The sequence below is a fragment of the Drosophila ananassae genome, chromosome 2L, assembly GCF_017639315.1.
Source record: "Drosophila ananassae strain 14024-0371.13 chromosome 2L, ASM1763931v2, whole genome shotgun sequence".
Lineage (NCBI taxonomy): Eukaryota > Metazoa > Arthropoda > Insecta > Diptera > Drosophilidae > Drosophila > Drosophila ananassae.
The window spans coordinates 29,028,933-29,046,368 of NC_057927.1; the positions used below are offsets into that span (position 1 = coordinate 29,028,933).

The window sequence follows — 17,436 nt, forward strand, 5'->3', positions numbered from 1 at the left end:
GCTTGCGCCCGGCAAGTCGTGTGGTCTTGGCGCCTGGCGGCGAAATGGCTCACGGTTTCCTTCGTTTGGACTCACGGGCTCTGGGTTACGGGGCTTGTGTTGGTGCTGTTGCCTTCTTCTGCCGCAGCTCGCTCGTCGTCGCTGCTGCTCCCTCGTCGTTGCAGTTGCTCCCTCGTCGTCGCTACTGCTCCCTCGTCGTCGCGGTTGCTCCCTCGTCGTCGCTACTGCTCCCTCGTCGTCGCCGCTTCTGTTGCTGCTCTTCCCCTTTGTCGCGTTCGTCACTCGCCTCCAAACACCTGCGTGCATACGCCCCGCAGGATCTATGGCAGGCCAGAGGTTTTGGCGTCGCGTCTCCTGTAACTCCAGGTGATACGCTGTGCATACGCCCCAGCGCCTGGATCAGGATTCTAACGACTCTCCCGGGGTGTCCCTGCTTGGTTTCACTGTTGGGCTTGAGTTCCCGAGCTGGCTATCCTTTGCTTCACAGGATCACACCTGGACTTATTGATCAGGAACCGACAAGGCGTACTCCAGGCCGATCCGTCGCTATCGCCAGGATACATGCCGTGTCCGGGAATAACCTAGCCACACTCGATTTACCCTTGGGCTTCGGTTCCGCCGTGGATCCTTGATCCTGTTCCCAATTGCTCCTTACTTCTATTGCTTGACTGAATCGCGTACCGCCGCCGGACTTACCCACAGGGGGTCCTTTGACTACTGACTCGCAGATCCTTCGCACTCGCTCTAAATACCCCACTTGAGACTGTCGGACTTACCCACAGGGGTCCTTCAGCCTATACTCCTAATTCTTCCAAGGAAACTTTCCCGCTTGAATGTCAGACTTACCCACGGGGGATCTTCCACTCAACTCTTCCAGCTTCCCTAGAAGACTCGGTCCCGATTTGCTCCAGGGGCCCTCCTTATATAGTGGCAGAGGCGCCCGTTAATCCTTGCAAATCTACTTCCTGCCGTTAATCCTTCGCTCATTTACTTTCTCCGTTAGCTTTTTCCAATTCCTGCCGCATTTGTATGGGCGGGCTTTCTTTACTCCGCCCCGCTCGGGCCTCCGATCCGTATTGTTATTGTGCAGGTCAATCCTCCAAATATCCCCGCGCTCCCCCCCCCCCCCCCCCCCCCCCTTTCAGCATTCTTCTAAACACAGCTGCCCAGTCGCGGGCCGCTCCGTTCCCCGCCTTCCCCGCTCTTTCCTATCACCTCTCCGAGAGCAGCCGTGTAGGCCCGCCCGGGACCGTTATGTTCCACGGTGATTCCTCCTCCTCCTTCTTTCGTGCGCGACGCCGTGCTGGTTCCTCTTGCCCCCGCATGCCGTCCGTGCTCGACGCATTTCTCCCTTTCCGTTTTTTCTAAACACAGCAGCGCTGGCCCATCCGACGCTGCCGTCCTGACTTGCTTGTTCCCCCCCCTCCCCATTTCGCAATCCGTCAAAGGAAGAACTGGATTGCGAAAGTCACTTTGTTAAAAACTTCGTGCGGTTAGAAGGTGGTGCCTATACAGTCAGGTTACCAATTAAACACAACTCCGGTTTATTGGGTGATTCGTACTCATAGGCTCTACGTCGCTTCCAGTCGTTGGAGAGGAAACTGTCTCATCAGCCCGAACTGTGCACTCAGTATTCGGCCTATGTCATATTCGTCATATGTCCCTGGTTCCGCCGGAGTTGCATCGAGATTGCAAATATTTTCTGCCACATCACTGTGTGCTAAAAAAGGACAGCACCCCGACGAGACTTATAGTGGTGTTCGACGGTTCCGCTGTTACCACCTACGGTTATTCTTTGAATAACATATTAATGGCTGGGTCGGTCATCCAACCTAAGCTTTTTCACATGCATATGTCTGACAGCTTCTTGCAGTGCATTCTGTGGCGAGATTCCCCTCTGGAGGAGCTACAAACATATAAATTGAACACTGTTACATATGGAACAAAGCCTACGTCCAATCTATCCGTGCGAGCGATGCACCAATTGACTAAGGACGAGGGGGAAGACTTTCCAGTGGGATCCGAAATCTTGCTTCGAGACTTTTACGTTGATGATCTTATTTCTGGTGGCAGCTCCAAGGAGGAAGTTGTTGGCATTTTAAGGCAGATTTTAGTGCTCTTGTCCAAAGGTGAATTTCAGCTGCGGAAATGGTGCTCCAATATCCCTTGCGTGTTGGACGGCGAACCTAAAGAGGATCGGGAGTCTTATCTAACTTTTGATGACGGCAGCAACTTCACGAAAACGTTAGGATTAGCTTGGGATCCTTTCACAGATCAGCTGCTGCTTTCGTTTTCTTCTCTTCGGTCCACTTCGAAGCCGTCTCGACGTTCTGTCCTGTCATCAATAGCGCGGTTATACGATCCGCTGGGCCTTGTTGGTCCAGTGGTTACTAAAGCACTACTAAAAATTTTTCTTGGGATGAAAGCTTACCTCAGGGTTTTTACACCGAGTGGCAAGAGATCTGCCGGAGCTTCAGTCACACCCAACGTGCAGAATTTCCTTGGCTGGCACTTACGTCTGGAGCACTTGTTGAGATTCATGGATTTTGTGACGCCAGCATTGAAGCCTACGGAACATGAGTCTACATAGTTTCCAGGTCGCCAGGGGCTGAAAGCCGCCTTCTATGTGCGAAATCTCGAGTATCGCCTCTTAAGACGCTAACTGTGCCGAAGTTGGAGCTGGCTGGAGCTGACTTGTTGGCGAGAATGATGGCAGAGGTGCATAGTCTAGGCGCTTCGAGATGAGCCTGCCAGGTTTAATGTTTTTGTCGCTAACCGCGTGTCAACCATCCAAAATCTGACGAGTTTCATGGAGTGGCGATATGTGCCTACGTTGGAAAATCCAGCAGATATCTTGTCTCGTGGAGCCCTTCCTTCTGAGTTGATCGGATCCAGGTTATGGTGTTAGGGTCCGCCCTATCTGTTAAAGACACAGGAGCATTGGCTTGTGACGGTAGTAGTCGAGAAGCCAGCGTTAGACCTTCGCCCTTCAGTTATATTGGTGAAGTCGCCATATACAGACATCGTGGTGACATGCAAGTACGTTAACTCCTTTCCAGCTCTTCAGCGAGTGTTTGCTTACGACTATAAGTTTGGCAGACGGGTTCGGCATAAAGGAACCGTTCATGATCTCAAGGCGGGGTCTCGCCTGCTTTTGTAGGCAGTTCAGCGCGCTCATTTGTGTGATGAAATAAGGACGTTGCAGACAACGGAAATGGTTGCCTCCTCCACTTCGCTGGCTTCGTTATCCCCCTTTTTGGAACAGTTTGGATTGCTTTGAGTAGACGGGCGTCTCAAGAATTCATCCTTGGATTACAATGGTCGTCACCCAGTAATTTTGCCCTGGAGCCATTCGGTAACGCGAAGCATAATCCTTAGCTTTCATGAGCGCAACCTGCACGCTGGCCCTCGATCGTTATTGGCGATGATACGTTCTCAGTATTGGCCGATTGGGGGGAGAAAAACTGTGCTCAAGGCGACAAATAAATGTGTAAGATGCTTTCGGATGAAACCTCGTTTGTTGAAGCATGTAATGGGCGATCTTCCGGAGAGAGTGGAAGGTTATCAAGTCTTCGATGTAACCGGCATCGATTTTTGCGGTCCTTTCTTCTATAAGTCGGAGGTTCACAAAAAGGCTCCCATAAAATGTTACTTTAGCGTCTTTATGTGTTTCACGACAATGGCCGTCCATTTAGAGCTGGTGAGGGATCTGTCCACCGCCGCCTTTCTGCATGCACGATACTCTTTCGCTACGGCTTACTTTTGTTTGTGCGTGTACAATACTGTATTGTTTTTATACCATGGCTTCGAAAAGAAAACGAAAATCCGATTATCCAAATATTTGATTATCCGAATGGGTCCCGGTCCCCATTAATTCGGATAATTGGAGTCCTACTGTATATAAAAAATAAAATTATAGAAAATAAAATCTTAATTAAAACACGCAGGTAAAATATGTAATTACATCTGGGTTATACATAAACACTTTGAGAAAAATCACATTTTGATTCATTTTTAAATGATATTGAGGCTATCCCCCAAGTAAAAGGGTGTGAAGCACAAAATTTTCAAAATATAAGTTAACACCCGGCACTTTCGGCCCCCCCTTGCACAGCACTATTCGCCCCCTACTACGACTACGCCTCGAACTCGACCACAGACTCTTAAACCCCAATCCACAGCATAAGAAATTCCCGATATTCAAGTGCTGTGGGTTCAAGTACATCCGGATATGTCGCAAGAGTGCAACTATGTCACAAGTGTGCAACTATGTACGCTGACTAGAATGTTGCGCGAAAGCTGACACTGTAATGTGTGGGTGTGGTTCGAACTCCCTACGTTGTTAGCCAACTTCTAACGTGGGGGTGTACGGGCTGTAGTTAAACAGAACCAAATTGCAAGATCTACTGCAAGGTCCAGAGGATATACCTTGGGGACGTATGGATGGGAGTGAAGGGCGTGCACTTCTTGTGGTCTTAGACTAAGCTCGACGGATGGGGTGGTTCTTTTCACGTATCCATACTACACATCATCAAAATAAATTTAAGTGCACTAACTAGATGCAAATTAATAACGAAAACCCGGATGATTGTCTTACTGACTCAAATCCAAAAGAAAACTAAGGAAACAAATCACCTAAAAGGCAAACAGGCTCAGAAGAAAGAGAGAGAGAATGACTTTGATCAGTTGTAGGGTATTAGATGTTCATTATACCCTATTCTTAACCCACCCGACCTTGGCGAGATCTACGACGTTTGATTCGCCCCATATCACAATCCTATGTGATACCTATTGTGGTTCCAGCATGGCTATTTGAAGTTTCGGTGGCGGATCTGTAATGGCCTTAAGCCTTCATGGAGTTCCTAACACTCAAATTTAAATTGGAGCGAACTTGATTCATTTTTCCCAGTCGGGTATTTCTATTTCATTATAAAATTTCTCCTTAACTGCTACTTTATATAATTTCATTAGAATTCATATTAATATATATATATATAAATTTATATTTAGATATAAAGAAGAGATTTAAAAATATTGGGTTAAATTCCATAAATCAGTTTAACTACGTTTGGGATTAATGTAGTAATTAAATTAGGAATTATAAAATTTGCGATTTCATTAGTTAAAATTATTATCAATCCAAAATTATCCAATTCATGCCTTGCTAAAATTTACTGTTTGCTTCGCAAAACTATTAAAATTTAATTTAGGGATATTCACTCACCGATGTTCGCCGCCGTTGAGCTCAAGGACAGGAATAGCTAGAGATGTTTATAATTATTAATTTAAATAGAACAATAAATTAGCCTGGCCATGCTCGAATATTATCGCAAAGTTATCATTATTTAATTCAATCTAAATTCTTTCCTTATATTTTCATATCACTTATATATATATATTTACATAAATCTATATATTTATAATAAAATAACAACGGATATTAAGATATTAATTATTTAAAAAAAACTGAAGGGTGTGCAAAATTCGAATTAAGATACAATATTCTTTCTTTCCGCAGAATAATTTCATAATTAACAAAAGGGATTTGAGCTTTGAATAAAATTCAGCAGGCCAATATTCACATAATTGCACTTCTTATAGTTACAAATTTATCAATAATTCGCTGGAGTTTTCTCTCCGTGTAGCGAAAAGGGGCTTGTCGTCGAATCCAAAAAAATATTTATCAAAAGATTGCGATCCCGCGTCGAATCTCTGCACTAGTTAATTCCCATATTTCATCCATTTCGGCCTCCAGATAGCCGGTTGCATAATAGGGTGCTAGACGATTACATTATCCTGTACTAGCCGATTAAAAAAACTGGTGTTAGCCGCTTACATAATTTGGTACTAGCCGCACTGGCACGTGGCACTGGGGGGTAATAAATTCATGAAAAAAAACTGCACTGCACTGAATTTATAACATACCTGGCATAAAATAACTAAACACTTATTAAATGAATCCCGATAATTCGTCTGGGATTTGATTTTATTTAATTTTCAGCACAATTTAAATATTTATTAAACTTGGCTTACAATTGCAGCCGTATTGCTTTCAAGCTCGTCAAAAAATGTCAAAGCTCTCCTATGCAAATCTAGCCCTAACTATGCTAGAGAAAAAGCTTTTACATAACGGCACTCTTATCTCGATATGCAAAAACATAGATAAGAATCGCGTGATGTTTCGTTCACTTATCCAAGGTGACCGCAGATCAATGATATTCGGTGATAAGCTTTTAAGCTTTTCTATGTCTATCTTATGACCGCTCTTCGCATGCGTGCCCTGTTGGAAATCCACACACTACACCACAGTTAATGCTCCAAAAATCTTATTAGCAGGGGTCATTAACTGAAATCACTAATATCTACTAATATTTTATTTTATTTTATTACTTGAATGTCCTTTAAGTGGTAGGTTCCGAAAATTTTCCCTGATTCATTTACCAGTTCATAATAAGAACGTCCTACTTTCTTTTTCACTTTAGCTTTAATAAAGAGAGGTGCTAATTTAGCGTTAAACTTCTTGCTGGCATTACTTTGTGCGAAATTACGAGCAAGGACTTCTTCACCATTTTTAAATTCTACCGATCTAGTCCTTAAATTATAAACCTTAGCGTTTATTTCATGAGCCAAAGATATATTATTCTTAGCTTTATTTCGAATACACTGCAAGGCGTCAGTACGCTGTATTTCCGTATTGTCTTTTAAAAGATTCAAATTTCTCAGCAGTTCGTAGTCTTTCCCGTGAAGGACCATATTCTGACCGAAGGTCATAAAGTAAGGCGAAAATCTAGTACTTTGATGGATATTGGCTCTAAGGGCTCCGCTTATCTCCGGCAGATGTCTATCCCAATTGGAATGATCGGTGCCGATGTATGCGCGTATTGCGGCGAGAACTGACCTATTTAGGCGTTCGCTTGCGTTAGCCTGGGGCGAATAGATCGCTGTACAAATATGCTTGGTTCCAAACCGGGTCAGAAATGATTTGAACTCGGCCGATCGGAACTGTGAGCCATTATCGGTTAAAATCGTCTCAGGAACACCGAAGGTATAAAATACTGAAGTTTCGAGAAATTCACAAATCCGGCTCGAAGTAAACTTCTTGATCGGATGTAAAAAATGGAACTTAGTATAATGATCTACTATGACTAGTATGCCGATATTCCCACTTTTGAATCTGGGATACGGGCCTAATAAATCCATGTACAATTTTTGAAAGGGCCTATCTGACGTTAACGGCTTTCCCATCGGAGGTTTCAACACTACGTTTGGGCTTTTCGTTGTGCGACATACGGAACACTTCAAAACGTAATCCCGAATTTGCGAAACCATTCCTGGCCAAAAGAAAAATCTTTTTAGATTTGCTACCATTTTTCCAATGCCGCAATGAGCTGCGTCTGGGGGGGCATGTGATCTGTATAAAGTCCCTTGTCTTAAGTTTGAAGGTACCCATAATTTCCATGAATTCATTTCTTGGACAACGTCACCAGTGGCCTGCTCTACTCTTTTATAAACAAAATTATCCATAATCTTGAGATCTGGTAGCTTAGACTGATTCCGTTGGATGTTTTCAATCAGATCCGTGTATTCTGCTGATTTAAATTCAACTGAGGTCAAATCTATCAATGGACCGAAGTCTTTGATTTCAGATACCGCTGGTTCATGTTGACGGGAAAGAGTGTCAGCTACTACGTTTAGAGTTCCACGCCTATGCTCAATTTTCATCTGCTTGGCGAAAGGCTGTAACTTGACCGCCCATCGACCCACGCGACCTGTCAAATCTTTCTGTTCCATTAGCCACTTCAAGGATGCATGATCAGTGACTACTGTAAACTCTAGACCTTCAATATACGCTCTAAATTTCTTCACACCTCTGACTACTGCCAAGCACTCTAGTTCGGTCACTGTGTAATTGCGCTGCGCTTTTGACAGTTTCTCGGACATATAGGCAATCGGCATTTCGTCGCCGTTAGCATTTGCTTGTGCCAAGACACATCCCACTCCATATATACTTGCATCGCACAGTAGTATGAAGGGTCTAGAAAAATCGGGAGTGTGCAGTATCGGTGCTGATGTTAACTTTCCTTTCAACTCAGCAAATGCTTTATCTGCCTCCTGGGTCCATTCTAATTGTCTATTTTTCCGTAGCAACTGAGTTAACGGGAAACTAACAGTTGCATAATTGTCCACAAAGCGTCTATACCATCCTGTTAAACCTAAAAATCGTCGCAGTTGCTTGACGGAAGTGGGAACGGGGAATTCATTGATAGCCATAATTTTCTCGTTGTCTGTTTTAAGCTGACCATATCCAATGATGAATCCTAAATATTTTACTTCTCGCATGCAAAGGTTAGACTTAGCGACGTTTATTGTCAAATTGGCTTTCCTTAAACATACAGCCACTTCTTGAAGAAGCTGCATGTGCGACTCAAAGTCTTCCGATAAGATAAGAAGATCGTCTAAGTAAACAAAAACTCTTGTACGAAAGTGAGCCGGGATCACAAGGTCCATTAATCTACAAAGTGTCTGAGGTGCATTGCACAGACCAAAAGGCATTACTTTATATTGGTATAAAGGCCTGTTCGGAACTGTGAACGCGGTGTACTGCCGAGAGTTTTGTTCCAGAGGGATCTGCCAAAAAGCGTGCTTCATGTCTAAGCCGGTTATGTAACGTGCTGGTGGTAAACGGCTGAGAATTCCGTCAATATGTGGTAGTGGATAGGCGTCCTTTATAGTTAGCTTATTAACCACTCTGGAATCGAGGCAAAGACGAATCTTTTCTCCTCGTTTTACAATGACACTGTTACTACTCCATGGGCTTTTCGATTCCTCTATGATACCTAATTCCAACATCCTATCTACTTCCTCAAACATTAATTTTTCAATTGCAGGGGATATAGGCCAATGTCTCTGCTTTACTGGCTTTGCTTCGCCTACCTCGATGACGTGCTCCATGAGATGAGTACGACCCAAGCCTTCCCTATTGAACGATGGAAATTTACTGATGACCTTATCAAGGTTGTTTTGTTGATCAGGCGACAAAAGGTGTATTTTTGGGCTTCCCTTTTGTTCATCTCTCTCAGTATCCAATTCTGCAACCTTAGGGCTAATTAGGTGGTTGATTAAGTTTTCCAGAAATCAATGCCTAAATAAACATCCTGACTTAATGTTGGGATAACATAAAACTCAATAGGTCTTATTTTGTCACGGTAAGAAATATTAGTCACATATTTCCCTACCACGGGACATTTATGATTATTGGCTGTTCGGATATTTCCCGAGCATTTCTTAAGTTGGTGATTGCTCATAATTTCGGTAGCTGCTTTTCCGCCTAAGCAACTTACTGATGCTCCCGAATCTAGTAATGCAACATAGTTCCTTTCTCCTATAATAATATCAGTATACAACCTATCATCGGAGTTAAAAAATATAGATGAAACTAACTTTTTCCTGGTATTGGTAACATTTTTCCAAAATAACTTCAACCGAGTGGTTGAACGTCTTGGTTTCAGTTTGGCCGTCGTCTTCGGGTATCCGAATATGCGACACTTTGCTTCATTGTACCTTTTCCATCGAAGGTGTAGAGGTACGAATGAGTGATGTTCGGTGACTGCGCAAAGGGGCTCTGCCTCTTCCTGAACTTTGTTATTCTCTGGAATAGGTGTTGTAAATTCCGTTTGAGAATAATTTTCTTTAACTATTGGTTTGGATTTTAAGGATGCGTCAGATAGGTGGTGTTCTGCGCATCCCGCTGACGGTTTTCCGACGGGTTACACCGAGAGCATTTTGGCTTATAAACATCTTTGGCTCCGCAGCCACAACAAAATACTGATCGGACCTCCATACAATCGTCGAACCTATGACCTGGCTTCTGACAATTCCAGCAAACCATCTTCCTCTTATGGATTTCGTCTACTTCCATTTCTAGTTCAGCTGCTGAAGTGCCAAATAATTCTGCAACTGAACGATTTGGTATCTTCGGTTTCAAGGATTGGGCCTTGACGTGCTTTTGAAATTGCTCGTGAGTACGAATTTCTTCACGTAATCTAGCAATGGTGTTAATACCTAAATGCATCAACTCGTAACGTAACGATATCTTTGCATTTCTGATAAGAATTCGTACGGTAGATTGTTCGGATATGGGAATCTTTAGTCTACCTAACAAAGTTTCTACAGCGAACTGGTATTCTTCGAATGGTTCGTGTTCTGACTGTCGTCTAACATTGATCAAGTCCCAAATGTCCATATCGGAGTCCACTTCCTGAAATTTTTCGCGAAATTCCTGTTGGAAGGTTTGCCAAGAGAAATTAGGACGAGAACGATGAAACTTCCAAAACCATTCATTCGCCTTTCCTGCGAACAACAAGTACAAATGATCACACAAAAGTTGATAGTCGCCTCCTAAATTTTGTGCTGTAAGGGAGCGAATACGATATAGGAAGTCTTCGACTTGCATGCCGTTTCGCGCACCGTCGAATTTAATTCGCCAGCCTTGTATAATGTTAGCGACTTTTTCGGGGGAAATACTGGACGTTCTAGAATTTCCGGCTGATGTCTCACTATGATGACTGATATTTCTCTGAATGGTTGGTAATTGCGATTGGTAATCGTCAAAGCATCGGGGAACGCTAGGTGACCTTTGATCCTGTTCTGTTGACTCGATATTAAGGGAAGTCATTTTGCTTTTTAGAGCTTGTTCTATCGATGAGTTAATAATTTGGGATATATTCTGCAACATGTTGTTTTGTTGAGCTTGTATACATGATTGTACTAAATCCGTTATTTCGGTTCTGCCTAATCCTTCTCGATGGTTGTCGCTCTCGAGGTATGAGTCACTTGACTGTCCCTTACGTTGCATAGACCTTGTCTGTACCCCTTTTCTTGCTATAGCACCTTTCCCTCTGTTATATGGATTAGCTCTAATTGGTTCAAGACTGGGATCTAACATTTCTCCTAAGGCCTCTGCCTCGTTTATTTCAACCGTTACGTTATTGTTAGTAAGGGATAGTCGGTTCACTGAGCAACTACTGCTGCAAACGGGACAAATTGATTTAACTTGTAAAAGTGGCATTAAACAGCTGTAATGAAATTTATGATTACAGGGAGTCGTAGCCAACATATCGTTTGAACTCGTAGGTTCGCGACAAGTGGAACAAATAGTTTCCTGCTCTCCTACGCCTTCAGCTGGATTCTCTAAGCTGTGTCGTACTGCCATGGTAAAATATCAAATTATCTATTCAATATATAAAAAAAATTACTATAAAACTCCAAAATTAAAATTACGCCAAATAAAAAAAATCAAAACCAATCCGCCACCAAAATTCGTATAGCGCTTTTCGGAAATCCGAAATGTGCTGAAACACTTAACTGATCAAATCTCTCTTTCTCTGATACTGTTTGGGGATACACTAAAAAAAATTACTGACTCGTAAAACTTCCGATAATATGTACATCCAGTAGGTCAAGAGCGTAAAGTCTTTCAGCGTCTTGCGATTCCTAACCAGAATCTATTATTCGGACCTGATAAATCTGAAATTATTCAACTTGGAGAAGTCAAGTTACACACAAGAGTCGCTCTGGTCGATCAGTCCAAGCTGCTGAACTGCAATCGCAATTCCTAAAGACGAACAGTTGGTGAATTCCATCGAAATTCAAGTTAAACAGATCTAATAGGTTTTACTAAAAAAATACTACTACGATATATCATTGTCTAATGGGTCAAGATGCCAAAAAACTCTAGCCTCTTGCAGTTCCACAAAAGACGATATGAAAAAAAAGGAAACTGACTAGATAACTCTAATCAGGCCCCACGTTGGGCGCCAATTTTGTAATGTGTGGGTGTGGTTCGAACTCCCTACGTTGTTAGCCAACTTCTAACGTGGGGGTGTACGGGCTGTAGTTAAACAGAACCAAATTGCAAGATCTACTGCAAGGCCCAGAGGATATACCTTGGGGACGTATGGATGGGAGTGAAGGGCGTGCACTTCTTGTGGTCTTAGACTAAGCTCGACGGATGGGGTGGTTCTTTTCACGTATCCATACTACACATCATCAAAATAAATTTAAGTGCACTAACTAGATGCAAATTAATAACGAAAACCCGGATGATTGTCTTACTGACTCAAATCCAAAAGAAAACTAAGGAAACAAATCACCTAAAAGGCAAACAGGCTCAGAAGAAAGAGAGAGAGAATGACTTTGATCAGTTGTAGGGTATTAGATGTTCATTATACCCTATTCTTAACCCACCCGACCTTGGCGAGATCTACGACGTTTGATTCGCCCCATATCACAATCCTATGTGATACCTATTGTGGTTCCAGCATGGCTATTTGAAGTTTCGGTGGCGGATCTGTAATGGCCTTAAGCCTTCATGGAGTTCCTAACACTCAAATTTAAATTGGAGCGAACTTGATTCATTTTTCCCAGTCGGGTATTTCTATTTCATTATAAAATTTCTCCTTAACTGCTACTTTATATAATTTCATTAGAATTCATATTAATATATATATATATAAATTTATATTTAGATATAAAGAAGAGATTTAAAAATATTGGGTTAAATTCCATAAATCAGTTTAACTACGTTTGGGATTAATGTAGTAATTAAATTAGGAATTATAAAATTTGCGATTTCATTAGTTAAAATTATTATCAATCCAAAATTATCCAATTCATGCCTTGCTAAAATTTACTGTTTGCTTCGCAAAACTATTAAAATTTAGGGATATTCACTCACCGATGTTCGCCGCCGTTGAGCTCAAGGACAGGAATAGCTAGAGATGTTTATAATTATTAATTTAAATAGAACAATAAATTAGCCTGGCCATGCTCGAATATTATCGCAAAGTTATCATTATTTAATTCAATCTAAATTCTTTCCTTATATTTTCATATCACTTATATATATATATTTACATAAATCTATATATTTATAATAAAATAACAACGGATATTAAGATATTAATTATTTAAAAAAAACTGAAGGGTGTGCAAAATTCGAATTAAGATACAATATTCTTTCTTTCCGCAGAATAATTTCATAATTAACAAAAGGGATTTGAGCTTTGAATAAAATTCAGCAGGCCAATATTCACATAATTGCACTTCTTATAGTTACAAATTTATCAATAATTCGCTGGAGTTTTCTCTCCGTGTAGCGAAAAGGGGCTTGTCGTCGAATCCAAAAAAATATTTATCAAAAGATTGCGATCCCGCGTCGAATCTCTGCACTAGTTAATTCCCATATTTCATCCATTTCGGCCTCCAGATAGCCGGTTGCATAATAGGGTGCTAGACGATTACATAATCCTGTACTAGCCGATTAAAAAAACTGGTGAATTAAACTGGTAAATTCATGAAAAAAAACTGCACTGCACTGAATTTATAACATACCTGGCATAAAATAACTAAACACTTATTAAATGAATCCCGATAATTCGTCTGGGATTTGATTTTATTTAATTTTCAGCACAATTTAAATATTTATTAAACTTGGCTTACAATTGCAGCCGTATTGCTTTCAAGCTCGTCAAAAAATGTCAAAGCTCTCCTATGCAAATCTAGCCCTAACTATGCTAGAGAAAAAGCTTTTACATAACGGCACTCTTATCTCGATATGCAAAAACATAGATAAGAATCGCGTGATGTTTCGTTCACTTATCCAAGGTGACCGCAGATCAATGATATTCGGTGATAAGCTTTTAAGCTTTTCTATGTCTATCTTATGACCGCTCTTCGCATGCGTGCCCTGTTGGAAATCCACACACTACAACACACACCCTGAGTGTTACGCTGACTCTTGACTCCGGATAGCTGACACTGAGCTTGAAAAAAATGATCCTAAAAATTGCAAACAAGGTAGATCAGTTAGATATAAAACATGGCTTTTATCACCATTTTTAAAAAGGGATGAAATTGCGTAACCCAAAAGGGTTAAGGTACAATGTTTTATTATTTTGGATATTACCTAACTTGGCTATATATTTGCAGATCCATTAATCCGCAGATCAGTCAATGACAAAAATTTATAGAGTGACGACGTTACTCTGTCAGATAGTGGGAAGTATTTTTTAACAGTGAAAAGTTTTTTAAAAGTGAAAAAAGTAAGCGTGGAAAAAGTATTTTAAATACCAGTCAAAATTCCAAAAAGGAAATAGTGTGTTGTAAAAAAAGTTTTCAAAATATATTTGGAAAAAAGTTTTGTAAGTATTTTCCTAAAAACTCGTAAACTTTCAGCTTCAAATTTCGTAATTCCATATTATTAACGTTTCTATAATAATTAATTTCCATAATTTTTCGTTTGTTTACATTTTTTAACAAGCACTCGGTAAAAATATGCCGCGTTTATCAGATTTATCACAGGAGCAACGCCGACGAGCTGCTTTAAATCGAAGCAGGGCTCGCTACGAGCAAAATAATTCACAAATAAGGATGCGGAATTCTCAGCACATCGCCAATGTTCGCGCCAATAACCCAGAATATCGGGAGGAAAGTCGGGCACAGGATGCCACAGCGCGTGCCCATAGGAGACGAAGCGAAAGGATCCGTAACCTTGAGCGGATTCGGGATGCTAAAGCACATGCTGATCGGCGACAGAATCTTGACTACCGTGTCCCAGAAAGGAATCGCGACATGGAAGCACGAGCGGCCCGTCGAGAGGATCCCGAGAAGCGCCGTCGAGAGCAGGTGCAAAATACTGCTGAGCATGCCATTCGGAGGACCATTCCGGAGTACCGAATTCCCGAACGGATTCGGGATATGGAGCGACGCGCGACCTGCCAAGAGGACTCCGAGGAGCGCAGACGAGAGCAGGTGCAAAATACTGCTGAGCATGCCATTCGGAGGACCATTCCGGAGTACCGATTTCCCGAACGGATTCGGTATATGGAGCGACGCGCGACCCGCCGAGAGGACTCCGAGGAGCGCAGACGAGAGCAGGTGCAAAATACTGCTGAGCATGCCATTCGGAGGACCATTCCGGAGTACCGAATTCCCGAACGGATTCGGGATATGGAGCGACGCGCGACCCGCCGAGAGGACTCCGAGGAGCGCAGACGAGAGCAGGTGCAAAATACTGCTGAGCATGCCATTCGGAGGACCATTCCGGAGTACCGCATTCCCGAACGGATTCGGGATATGGAGGCACGCGCGACCCGCCGAGAGGACTCCGAAGAGCGCAGACGGTGCAAAATACTGCTGACCATGCCGCTCGGAGGACCGATCCGTAGCACCGAATTCCTGAACGAATTCGGGATGCCGCAGCGCGAGCTTATCATCGGCAGGACTCGGAGGAACATGCAAGGGAACAGAAGAGAAATACTGAGGAGCACCGACAACGACGAAGGAATCCGGAAGAGAGACAGCGAGAACGGGAAATGGACGCCAATAACAGGAGAGCAACCAGGAGCAATCCCATCGCAAGATCGCAGGAGCAACGGATGAACACATCTCAACGGCGGGAAACACGACAACAGCGGAGGATTCGGGAGGAACAAATTCGACAAATGGCAGAGGATCGGCTAATCAACTTTAGAATGGACCCCCAAAACCGACTGGATGCCTCCCAAAGGCAGTCACAAAGGAACATGGACGCAAGAGCAGCCCTTTCTGAGGATGAGCTGGAACAGGAACGGGAACTACAGCGTCATAGGATTCGGCGAGGGATCTTTATCACAGGAACATAAAGGAAGGACCAACGGAAATTTGTGTCTGCTGTGGAGGAACGTGGTTCCGTTCGCAGGTAAGTGGATTATACATCCTTGCTATCTCCTCTAAATTTCCCCTCCTAAACGTTGGCAACGCTTTCTATTTTTCGAGAAAATTTCCCAGTCCGTCCGGCAAATATAATTTTTGCAACACCTGCCGTCGTGCCGTCTCTTTAGGCAAACTGCCATCACTCTGCCTTTCGAATGGTTTCGACTTTCCCGAAGTCCTCGAGTGCTTAAATGGACTCACCTGCCTCGAAGAGCGCCTGATTTCACCGAGAATCCCTTTTATGAGGATTATTTCTCTCGGCTTTGAAAGGCAATGCGGTATCCGAGGCGCTGTGGTGAACGTTCCAATTTCAGTTCCTGACATTGTGACTGCGCTTCCGCGCTCCTTCGACTCTACTCATGTCATCCAAGTCCATTTAAAAAGGAGGCTAGAGTACGCTCACAATTTTATGACTGAAACTATTCGACCCGCTCGGGTCCTTGAAGCTGTACGGTACTTAGTGAATACCGAGCTCTTCAGAAAGCACAACATTTCACTTAACGAGTCATGGCTAGCACAACTTCAAGGAAGTAATGAAATTCCTTTTATTGCGGATGAATCTGATCGCGAAGCGGTAGAGCAACTTCTTCAGCAGCAGCACCAATCCCAAAATGCTGTAGAGCTCGAAGAAAATTTAAATCCCGGAGGCCATGAAACATTATTGGAAAATAATGATACTGCAATTGCACCGGGAGAAGGCCGCCGCCCAACAAGCTTAACGCTTGACGAAGATGCAGAGGAACTTTCATTTCCAACTATTTCTTGCGGAGAAATATTTAAAGGAAATACAACCTATGCAAAAAAAGCCAGATCCCAAATCCGTTTTTACGACCGTCGTTGCGCTGTGGTTCCTAAAGTTTTGTATATGTATAAATTTTACGAAATGCAGCGTATACAAAATTCAATTTCCATTGCTTTACGCAAAAAATCCGGAGCAGTTACCGCTGGTAATCTCCGAGATGAGTCTTTTGTACATAACGAACATAAGAAAACGAAGTAAATGTTGAAGAACATAAAACTTTGTACAAAAAAATTAAGGAAACTTTAAGAACCATTCCTAATGAAGACGCAGCTTTATTTAATAATTTGGAATATTTTCTGTCCCACCTTGATACTAATTTTGAAGCCTACAAATTAGCCTTACGTTCCAGCTTGAAAAAGCCACAAATTTTCCTTCGCAGACAATTTTCCGACCGACTGCTCAATGCTTATAATAGAGATATTCTAGGCTTACACAGAGCTAATATGGATATTCAATTTATCCTAGATGCCTACGCCTGTTGTAGTTATATCATTAACTACATAAACAAATCAAACAGAGGCGTTTCCATGGGAATATATCTATTAAAAGGAAATTGCAGCACCTAGGGAACAAGTTTATTAACGCTACAGAAATATCAGCCCAAGAAGCATCATACAATATTTTGGGCCTGCATATGTCGGAGGCAAGTGAAGGCACAATTTTTATAAACACTTGCCATCCACACAACCGAGTTCGATTGGCTCGCTCAAATGAAGAATTGGAGCGACTACCAAACAACTCGGTGGATATTTTTGAGCGTCATATTCTTGACCGATATGTGTAAAGGCATGAGCAGATGGAAGGAATTTGTTTAGCAGATTTTGCAGCTTGGTATAAATTCCATAAGCGCAATACACGATCTGCCGCTAATCATGGTGAAG

At 42.4% G+C, this 17,436-nt stretch overlaps 1 long non-coding RNA gene across 1 annotated transcript; it reads right to left on the reverse strand.

The window, feature by feature from the left end:
- Positions 1 to 5,601: 5,601 nt before the first annotated feature.
- LOC116654534 lies at positions 5,602 to 6,411 on the reverse strand. The gene is made up of 3 exons (XR_004309759.2): positions 5,926 to 6,411; positions 5,837 to 5,869; positions 5,602 to 5,778 (listed from the first exon to the last, which is right to left on the reverse strand). It is a non-coding gene; the product is annotated as an uncharacterized LOC116654534 (long non-coding RNA).
- Positions 6,412 to 17,436: the final 11,025 nt, after the last annotated feature.